General features: G+C 48.4%; 1 pseudogene; it reads left to right on the forward strand.

Moving 5' to 3' along the window:
* The first annotated feature begins 7,920 nt into the window (after positions 1-7,920).
* On the forward strand, positions 7,921-9,036 carry LOC105730800 (actin, cytoplasmic 2-like; annotated as a pseudogene).
* The last annotated feature ends 1,841 nt before the right edge of the window (positions 9,037-10,877 follow it).

Here is a 10,877-nt window from a genome sequence, read left to right on the forward strand (position 1 = left end):
CCCAGTAGGGGACACAGATTCCTGACTGGAAATGTGATGAGCATATCTGGAGTGTGCCTTTCACGCTGGGACTAGTCAGACTCTGGACGGATAGAGAGATGAAACTTCATGGAGCTCACACAAAAGTGGTTGCAGTATCTTGTTTTGTCTTTTTTTTTTTTTGAGACGGAGTTTTGCTCTTGTTGCCCAGGCTGGAGGGCAATGGCACCTTCTTGGCTCACCACAACCTCCACCTCCTGGATTCAAGCGATTCTCCTGCCTCAGCCTCCCGATTAGCTGGAATTACAGGAATGCACTGCCATGTCCAGCTAATTTTGTATTTTTAGTAGAGATGGGGCTTCTCCATGTTGGTCATGCTGGTCTCAAACTCCCAGCCTCAGATGATCTACCTCCTCGGGCTCCCAAAGTGCTGGGATTACAGGCATGGCCCTTGTTTTGTCCTTAAAATGGTCCTACTTTGCTACTGGACATCTGGGTTTTTAAATTTTTATTTATTCATTTTTTTTGAGACAGAGTCACGCTCAGTTGTCTAGGCTGTCACAGTGACGTGATCACTGTAGCCTTGACCTCCCCGGCACAAGCGATCCTCCTACCTCAGCCTCCCAAGTAGCTAGGACCACAGGTAAACACCACCACACCCAGTGAATTTTTGTGTTTTTTGTAGAGACGAGGTTTTGCCATGTTGGCCAGGCTGGTCTCAAACTCCTGGCCTCAAGAGATCCGCCCACCTCAGCCTCCCAAAATGCTGGGATTATAGGTGTGAGCCACCATGCTCAGCCAACATCTGTTTTATAACTGTCAGTGTGTGTGGCAGAATTTGGCCTTCAGTATCACTTGGTAGAGAGGTTACGCGGGAGTAGAAAAGCTTCATCCACCTCTGATCACTATTATCTGCTTAAAAAGGATGAAACTGGCTTAGATCATTTTGGAAAAAAATAAAATCTGGTATTTCTTTCTTTCCTTGTGTGAATACTCCTCGCCCACCATTATGGAAAGAAACTACTAGGTGCCCAGGCCTAGAAGAAACACCATGGAGATTTCAGAAGAACATCAGCATGTGTGGTCCTGTGCATGGCACATATAATGCCCTTAGGCACCCAATGCCTCCAGGCAGGAGGGAGAGAAAGAGGATGATCAGGGTTGCGTCTACACTGCACTTCATTGCATCCCTAGTGCCCTGCAAATGCTCAGAACTTAGGGGTGGCTCCAGGAGAAAGAACATCAATCTATGTGGCATACAGAGGAAGTGCCCAAATACGTCCCTGGGCGATCAACCATTGTTACATGGTTTTCTGCCAGACAACAGAGGCTGACTAGAAGGCTTTGAGCCAGACGTTGATTTGTGCACCTGTAATCTCAGCTCTTTGGGAGTCCAAGGTGGGCAGATCACTTGAGGTCAGGAGTTCGAGACCAGCCTGGTCAACATGGCGAAACTCCAACCCTACTGAAAATACAAAAATTAGCTGGGTATGATGGTGCACACCTGTAATCCAAGCTATCCAGGAGGCTGAGGCATGAGAATCGCTTGAACCCAGGAGGTAGAGGTTGCAGTGAGCTGAGATCGCGCCACTGCACTCTAGCCTGAATGATAGAGCAAGACTATGTCTCAAAAAGAAAAGAAAAGTAAGTTTTGCCCACCCAACTAGGTCAAACACTCTTTCAGGACAGAGCCCTAGATTTTGCTATGTACCCCCTTCACACCAAGGTACCCACTGCCTTCCCAGTGAGTGCTGGTGACTGGAGAAGCTGGCAGGACGCTGACCAGAGGTCAGCAGTGGGTTCTAGACACACAGGGGAAAGAGCTGGACAGGTCTGAATTCGAATCCCAGACTTACCTTGGACAAGACAACCTTACCTATAAAATGAGAGGATAGTGTCACTGGCACAGGGTGGTTGTAATCCATAAAACAATGTCAACATAGTGACGTGCCTCCATGATATGAAAGGGGCATGGAATCAGCTCATGCTGTAAGACATCTAGCCAGCAGCACTTTGCACATAGTAGCTGCTTGATCAACGTTCAGTATAAGTTTTCACTGTGGTTCGTTTTCAGTAATGGGTATGGCTGAGACTCTGCTGAGGGGTGGACTGACAAGCAAGTAAGCTCATGCTCAGGGCCCTGAAGTAAGGCTAGAGAAGAGAGCAGGTTAAGTAGCTTCCCGAGAGCTGTTTCTATTTGTTCCCCAGTTCCCCGGATTCCTTCCCTGGGGCCTTCATATTGTGAGAGTTTAATCCACTTTAGCTATTGTTTTTTTGGTTTGGTTTTGTTTGTTTGTTTTGTTTGTGAGACAAAGTCTCACTCTGTCGCCCAGGCTGGAGTGCAGTGGTGCGATCTCAGCTCACTGCAACCTCCACTTCCAGGGTTCAAGCAATTCTCCACCTCAGCATCCCAAGTAGCTGGGATTACAGATGCCCACCACCACTCCCAGCTAATGTTTGTATTTTTAGTAGAGACAGGGCTTCACCATCTTGGCCAGGCTGGTCTTGAACTCCTGACCTTGTGATCCACCTGCCTCGGCCTCCCAAAGTGCTGGGATTACAGGTGTGATTTTTTTTTTTTTTTTTTTGGAGACAGAGTCTTGTTCTTTTGCCCAGGCCACAGTGCTATGGCGTGATCTCTGCTCACTGCAACCTCTGCCTCCTGGGTTCAAGCTATTCTCATGTCTCACCCTCCCGAGTAGCTAGGATTACAGGCACTCGCCACTACACCTGGCTAATTTTTGTGTTTTTAGTAGAGATGGAGTTTCACCATGTTGGCCTGACTGGTCTCAAACTCCTGACCTCAGGTGGTCCATATGCCTTGGCCTCCCAAAGTGTTGGGATTAGGCAGAGCACACACAACAGCCACTCAATCAGTTTAGGTTTCTGGCCGGGTGTAATGGCTGACGCCCATAATCTCAGCACTTTGTGAGGCTGATTGCTTGATCCCAGGAGTTTGAGACCAGCCTGGGCAACATAGACCAGTCTCTACAAAAATAAAAATGGCCGGGCACAGTGGCTCACACCTATAATCCCAGCACTTTGGGAGGCCAAGGCAGGTGGATCACCTGAGGTCAGGAGTTCGAGACCAGTATGACCAATATGGTAAAACCCTGTCTCTACTAAAAATACAAAAATTAGCTGGGCGTGGTGGCAGGTACCTATAATCCCAGCTACTCAGGGGCTGAGGCAGGAGAATCACTTGAACCTGGGAGGCAGAGGTTGCAGCGAGCCTAGATAGCACCACTGTACTCCAGCCGGGGTGACAGAGTGAGACTCTGTCTCAAAAATAAATTAATTAATTAAAATTAAAATTAAATTAGCTGGGTGTTGTGGTGTGTTCCTGTGGTTCCAGCTACTCGGAACCTGGGTGGAAGGATGGCATGAACCCAGGAGTTCAAGGCTACAGCAAGTTCTGATTGCTGGGTGGCAAAACCAGACCTTGTCTTAAAAAAAAAAAAAGTTTGTTCCCTGGGTGGCCTTGGGCAAACTCTCTCAATGCCTCAGTCTCCCCATTTGTGAAATCCCCTGGTTCTCTGTTTGAATGAAGAAGCACATCTGGGCTTATTCCTATCCTCTGGCCCAACCGGCACCAGGCCAGAGTTCAAAACTTCAGGGAGCAGAGGAAATTCAGGGAAAAGGCCACGAACGGGAGGTTATGGGGCTTGGGCCCCACTGGGATGGGAGCAGATGGGGCAGGACTGAGACCTCAGTGGACACAGCCCAGCGCAGCAATTCCCAGGACCGCCGCTGCCTCCTCTGAGCAGCCAGGCCCCATCCTGGCCATGCGCTTTGGGACATGCCAGGGCCTGGCTTCCCAGGGGCCAGAGGGAGCTCCCGCAGGGGACTTCAAAGCCCAAATGCCTTTCAGAAAGGAACTAAAACTTTCTGCTTAACCAAAGCCTCTGCAGGAGAAGAACAGGCCTAGCCCTTTTCTTTTTAAGTCTCTTTATTTTCCAGCCGGCTGGCCTGGTCATTCTCTTTTTTTCCTATTATAAACGGTCCCAGCTGCAACACACAGGAAAAGAAAAAACCATCTCCCAGGCCTGGGCAGGGGCCGGTTGCAGCCCAGCCGCCTGGCTGGCCTCCTGCAGCAGACAAAGGCAGCTCTGGCCTCCGGCACCCACTGGGAGAGGCCCTGGAGCCCCCACCCAGAGCCAAGGCCACAGCAGGAGTGAGGGGAAGATTCAGGAAGTTTCTGCCTGTACTCCAAACCCTCTCCTGGCCCTGGGAGCAAAGCCGCCATTTGGCCAAGCCAAGGACTTCTGGAGGGCCTGTTTGTCAAGGGCAGATAATGAACAATGAGGTCCCACTTACCAAACAACAGGATTCTGGGCTTTAGACCTGGAAGGGCCTTATGAGATGATCTCGTCTTGGACTAGAAAGATGGAGAAACTGATGTCTAGCAAGGAACAGACTTGCCCGAGGTCACATTGCCAACAATGGCAGAGCTGGCCTTGAAGCCAATACTCTCAATTCCAAAACCAGAGAACAAAGAAATTTTGATGGAGGGAGGGCAGGTGAGGGAAGTCAACATCCTGAAGTTGCTGGATGTTGGTGGGGAGGTAGGTGTCATGGTGTCATTGCTTTTAGTCCTGGGTGAGTCTGACATCGGGTGATATGAATGCAAACAGCCTGCTTTGAACTCAGCTCCTCTGCCTCCCAGCAAGTAATTTCATTTCTCTGTGCCTCGGTTTCCTCATCTGTGAAAATTGGTGTATGCTAGTACCTACCTGGTAGGGCTGCTGAGAGGATTAAAGGAGCCAATAGATAAAGCACTTAGAATAGTGCTGAAAAAAGTGACCTCTTTTTCATAATAAAAAGCATAAATGCTTTCTTCACCTAACCTGTGTTTGCAACCTCCAGGGGACTCCTGATGTGACAGGCACTGGGTGCCATCTGGGCAAGGCAGAAAAGTCTCTGGCCTGATGAAACTTCGGGGTGGAGGGGGGGACTAGTTTTATTTACATATTTATTTATTTATTTATTTTTGAGACAGTGTCTTACTCTGTCACCCAGGCCGGAGTGCAATGGTGCGATCTCAGCTTGCTGCAACCTTCGCCTCCCAGGTTCAAGTGATTCTCTTGCCTCAGCCTCCTGAGTAGCTGACACGCTGGCTTGTTAGCCAGAGCCCAACAGGTAGAATCTTCCATTCTCCTGGTAGGAGGTTAGCAGGGACCACAAACTCAGCTGTCTCCAGCTGTCTCCAGATCCAAGCTGATCAGGCAGGAGGAGGCAAGCAGGCTGGGATCTGCGTGGAGTCAAAGGGAGTGTGTTCCCCGCAAAGACAGGGGGAAGCCACTCTGCAGCGCCCCTTCCAGGCTGTAATCAGGTTTGTAAGTGGGACCAGACCTCAGGCCCACGGTTTGCGACCTCCCCAGCCTAGTGAGTCCGGCTCATTCTCGCTGCCTGCCATTGTGCCAGGGAGGCAGGGGTGGTGCGCAAAGAAGAAGTTGCCCTTGTTCTGTCGCCCTTGCCACCCCAAGCGGCTCTTCAACTTCACACCACCTCTCAGCGCTAAAAATGGAGCGGTCCCAGGCATGGCCTGAGAGCTGGGGATGCGGGGGTCGCGGGCGGAACTGCAGCCAGGTGCCCCTCACTGCGCTTGGCTCCAGTGCTCTCGGGACGCTACCTCCTGTAGGGCGCCAACCGTCCCTCAAAAAGCCAACAAGCCCGAAAACAAACTCTCCTGATCTTCTGCCCTGGGAACCCCATGGACCTCACAGAAACCTTGTCTTGGGTCTGAAGTAGGAGGTGGGAGGAATAGGATGCAGATCCCCTGGGCTGGGGGAAGGACAGCCCCCTCCTTTCCACACTTTTCTCCCAGCGCCCCACTTCCAAGGTCCAGCCCGATATCCTGCAGACTGGTCTTCCTACACTGTTTAAGTTCAAGTCCATGATGCAGTCATTATCTCCATTTTTCTTGAGAAAACAGTCTCAGAGAAGCCGCATCACTGGTCCAAGGTCACACAGCCCTGAAGGGATAGAGCCGGGATTGAAATCAAGGCAAATCTTCCTCCAAAGTTGGAGATGTTCATCTGCCCAGCCAGTTAATTTCAGTTTCTGCAACTTGCCTGAAGCGTAATTGATGTATTGATTTTAGATGGATGGATGTTTAGATAGACATATAAACAGATAAAGAGATATAGATGGCATCTGGGAACTACAGACAATTGTATCAGGTGTCAAGTTGGGGACACAGGATATCCTTCCTCCAAATCTTCATCAACCCCCAAATTCTTTCCTGTTCATGTTTAATTAGAAAAGATTTTGAACATGCAGAAAATAATAATAGCTGATACTCATATGCACCCAATAGATGTTAAAATGTCACATTTGTTGGGGTGTGGGGTGGTGGGGCGGGGTGGGGTGGGTTATTTGATATGGACAGCTGATATTTTCTCAGTCTTACTCAAATGTAGCTTCAAGCCAAATCTCCTAGGTTCCCTATACCCCTCCAACTAGACCTAAGCCCGTTTAAGAACACTGCTACAGAAGACATGATTGTATATTTAGAAAACCCCATCATCTCAGCCACAAATCTCCTTAAGCTGATAAGCAACTTCAGCAAAGTATCAGGATACAAAATCAATGTGCAAAAACCGCAAACATTCCTATACACCAGTAATAAACAGAGAGCCAAATCATGAGTGAACTCCCATTCACAATTGCTACAGAGCAAATAAAATACCTAGGAATACAACTAACAAGGGATGTGAAGGACCTCTTCAAGGAGAACTACAAACCACTGCTCAGGGAAATAAGAGAGGACACAAACAGATAGAAAAGCTCATGGTTAGGAAGAATCAACATGGTGAAAATGGCCATACTGCCCAAAGTAATTTATAGACTCAGTGCTATCCCCATCAAGCTACCATTGGCTTTCTTCACAGAAGGACACCTTAAACTTTATATGGAACCAAAAAAAAAAAAGCCCACATAGCCAAGACAATCCTAAGCAATAAAAACAAAGCTGGAGGCATCATGCTACCTGACTTCAAACTATATTACAAGGCTACTATACTCAAAAGAGCATGGTACTGGTACCAAAACAGAGATATAGAGCAATGGAACAGAGCAGAGGCCTCAGAAAGAATGCCACACAACCACAACCATCTGATCTTTGGCAAAGCAGACAAAAACAAGCAATGGGGAAAGGATTCCCTATTTTTTTTTTTTTTAAGATGGAGTTTCGCTCTTGTTACCCAGGCTGGAGTGCAATGGCGCGATCTCGGCTCACTGCAACCTCCGCCTCCTGGGTTCAGGCAATTCTCCTGCCTCAGCCTCCTGAGTAGCTAGGACTACAGGCACACGCCACCGTGCCCAGCTAATTTTTTTTGTATCTTTAGTAGAGACAGGGTTTCACCATGTTGACCAGGATGGTCTCGATCTCTTGACCTCGTGATCCACCTGCCTCGGCCTCCCAAAGTAGGATTCCTTATTTAATAAAAGGCGTTGGGAAAACTGGCTAGCCATATGCAGAAAGCTGAAACTGGATCCCTTCCTTACACCTTATACAAAAATTACTCTAGATAGATTAAAGATATAAACATGAGGCCTAACACCATAAAAACTCTAGAAGAAAACCTAGGCAATACCATTCAGGACATAGGCATAGGCAAGGACTTCATGACTAAAACAGAAAAAGCAATGGCAACAAAAGCCAAAATAGACAAATGGTACCTAATTAAACTCCAGAGCTTCTGCACAGCAAAAGAAACTATCAATAGAGTGAATCAGCAACCAACAGAATGGGGAAAAATGTTTGCAATCTACCCATCTGACAAAGGGCTAATATCCAGAATCTACAGAGAACTTAAAAAAATGTACAAGAGAAAACAAACAACCCCATCAAAAAGTGGGCAAAGCTCTCAGTCGCTGCTGCCAGCCCGCGCACCGTGTTCTCCTGCCGCTCCGCTGCCCCACTCCTCCACCGGTCCAATGGAAGAAGAAATTGCTGCACTCGTCATTGACAATGGCTCTGGAATGTGCAAAGCTGGCTTTGCTGGGGACGACACCCCTCGAGCCATGATTCCCTCCATTGTCGGATGCTGCCAGCACCAGAGCCTGATGTTGGCATGGGCCAGAAGGACTCCTACGTGGGTGACGAGGCCCAGAGCAAGAGTGGCATCCTGATCCTGAAATACTCTATCAAGCATGGCATTGTCACCAACTGGGACAACATGGAGAAGATCTGGCACCACACCTCCTACAACAAGCTGCGTGTGGCACCGGAGGAGCACCCCATGCTGCTAACTGAGGCCCACGGAACCCCAAGGCCAGCAGAGAGAAGATGCCCCAGATCATGTTTGAGACCTTCAACAACCCGGCCATGTACATGGCCATCCAGGCCGTGCTGTCCCTCTACACCTCTGGGCGCACCACTGGCATTGTCATGGACTCTGGAGATCAGGTCACCCACACAGTGCCCATCTTCGAGGGCTACGCCCTCTCTCATGCCATCCTGCATCCAGACCTGGCTGGCTGGGACTTGACCATCTACCTCATGAAGATCCTCACCGAGTGCGGCTACAGCTTCCCCACCTCGGCTGAGTGGGAGATCGTGTTCAGCGTGAAGGAGAAGCTGTGCTACGTGGCCCTGGACTTTGAGCAGGAGATGGCCACCGCCGAGTCTTCCTCCTCCCTGGAGAAGAGCTATGAGCTGCCCAATGACCAGGTCATCACCATCAGCAACGAGCAGTTCCGGCGTCCAGAGGCGCTGTTCCAGCCTTCCTTCCTGGGCATGGAATCTTGTGGCATCCATGAGACCACCTTCAACTCCATCATGAAGTGTGACGTGGCCATCCGCAAAGACCTGTACACCTACATGTACTGGCGGCACCACCATGTACCTGGGGATCACCAACAGGAGCAGAAGATCACTGCCCTGGCACCCAGCACCATGAAGATCAGGATCATCACACCCCTGAGCACAAGTACACAGTGTGGATCTGTGGCTCCATCCTGGTCTCACTGTCCGCCTTCCAGCAGATGTGGATTAGCAAGCAGGAGTACGATGAGTCGGGCCCCTCCATCGTCCACCACAAATGCTTCTAAATGGACTTTTCAAGCAGATGCCTAACATTTGCTGCATGGGTTAATTCCGAAGTATAAATTTGACCCTGGCAAATGCATACACCCCATGCTAGTCTCATGAAACTGGAATAAGCCTTCGAAAAGAAATTCATCCTTGAAGCTTGTATCTGATATCAGCACTGGATTGTAGAAGTTGTTGCCAATTTGGACCTTGTAATCAAGTTAACTGTTCCCCTTCATATATACCTTTGATTTCAACCCATAGTACATATGGCTTGGTCACTTCGTGGCTGGGGTAAGAAGGTGCCTGTGGAAGACAAGTCCATGGCTTGGTGGGTCTGCGTGGCCAGCAGTCTCTGATCTGTGCAGGGTGTTAATGTGTCAGGGCTGAGTGCGCTGGGATTTCTCTAGAGGTTGCAAGGGCTCCTGAACCAGTGTTTCTGTCCTGCTGGTCTGTCAGGGTTGGCAAGTCCAAGCCCTAGGACCCAGTTTCCTTTCTTAGCTGATGTTTTCCTATCAGAGCACCGTGGCTGTTACTTGCCTTGAGTTGGAAGCGGTTTGCATTTACACCAGTAAATGTATTCATCCTTTTAATTTATATAAGGTTTTTTTGTATGCAATTCTTGATTCTTTAAAGAGATGGCAACAAATTTTGGTTTTCTACTGTTATGTGAGAACATTAGGCCCCAACAATACATCATTGTGTAAGGAAAAGTAAAAGTGCTGCCGTAAGAAAGAAAAAAGTGGGCGAAGGATATGAACAGACACTTTTCAAAAGAAGACATTTATGCAGCCAACAAACATGAAAAAATGCTCATCATCACTGGTCATTAGAGAAATGCAAATCAAAACCACATTGAGATACCATCTCACGCCAGTAAGAATGGCGATCATTAAAAAATCAGGAGACAACAGATGCTGGAGAGGGTGTGGAGAAATAGGAACACTTTTACACTGTTGGTGGGAGTGTAAATTAGTTCAACCATTGTGGAAGACAGTGTGGCGATTCCTCAAGGACCTAGAAATAGAAATTCCATTTGACCCAGCAATCCCATTACTAGGTATATATCCGAAGGATTATGAATCATTCTATTATAAAGACACATGCACATGTATGTTCATTGTGGCACTGTTTACAATAGCAAAGACCTAGAACCAACCCAAATGCCCATCAATGATGGACTGGATAAAGAAAATGTGGCACATATACACCATGGAATACTATGCAGCCATAAAAAAGGATGAGTTCATGTCCTTTGCAGGGACTTGGATGAATCTAGAAACCATCATTCTCAGCAAACTGACACAAGAACAGAAAACCAAACACCACATGTTCTCACTCATAAGTGGGTGTTGAACAATGAGAACACATGGACACAGGGAGGGGAACATCACACACTGGGGCCCAGGGCTGTTAGGGGCCAGGGGAGGAATAGCAGAGGGTGGGGGGATTGGGGAGGGATAGCATTAGGAGAAATATGTAGTGTAGATGACGAGGTGATGGATGCAGCAAATCACCACCTTGGCACATGTATATCTATGCAATAAGCCTGCACAATCTGCACATGTACCCCAGAACTTAAAGTATAATAAATACATTTTTTTAAAAAAAGAAGGCTGCTACAGGGATCAGGGGGCCTCATGGGTAACCAGCAAGGCTGGGAAGCCTCCAGTGTTAGGTATTCACGGGAGCTGCAGGGGCCTTGACTGAAATATTAGATCCTGAACATATGACTCTCAGGAGAAAGGCCCTATAAACAGACAGCGGACATAGCAAGGGTCCTGATTTACAGGGGTGCAACCTGAGGCTGGAAAATGACTTGCCCGGGGCCAAAGACTCTGCCCTTTCTTTCTCTTCTCCA

This window comes from Aotus nancymaae, unplaced genomic scaffold (assembly GCF_030222135.1).
Source record: "Aotus nancymaae isolate 86718 unplaced genomic scaffold, 86718_ANA_hifiasm-v0.15.2.pri h1tg000030l, whole genome shotgun sequence".
Taxonomy (NCBI): domain Eukaryota; kingdom Metazoa; phylum Chordata; class Mammalia; order Primates; family Aotidae; genus Aotus; species Aotus nancymaae.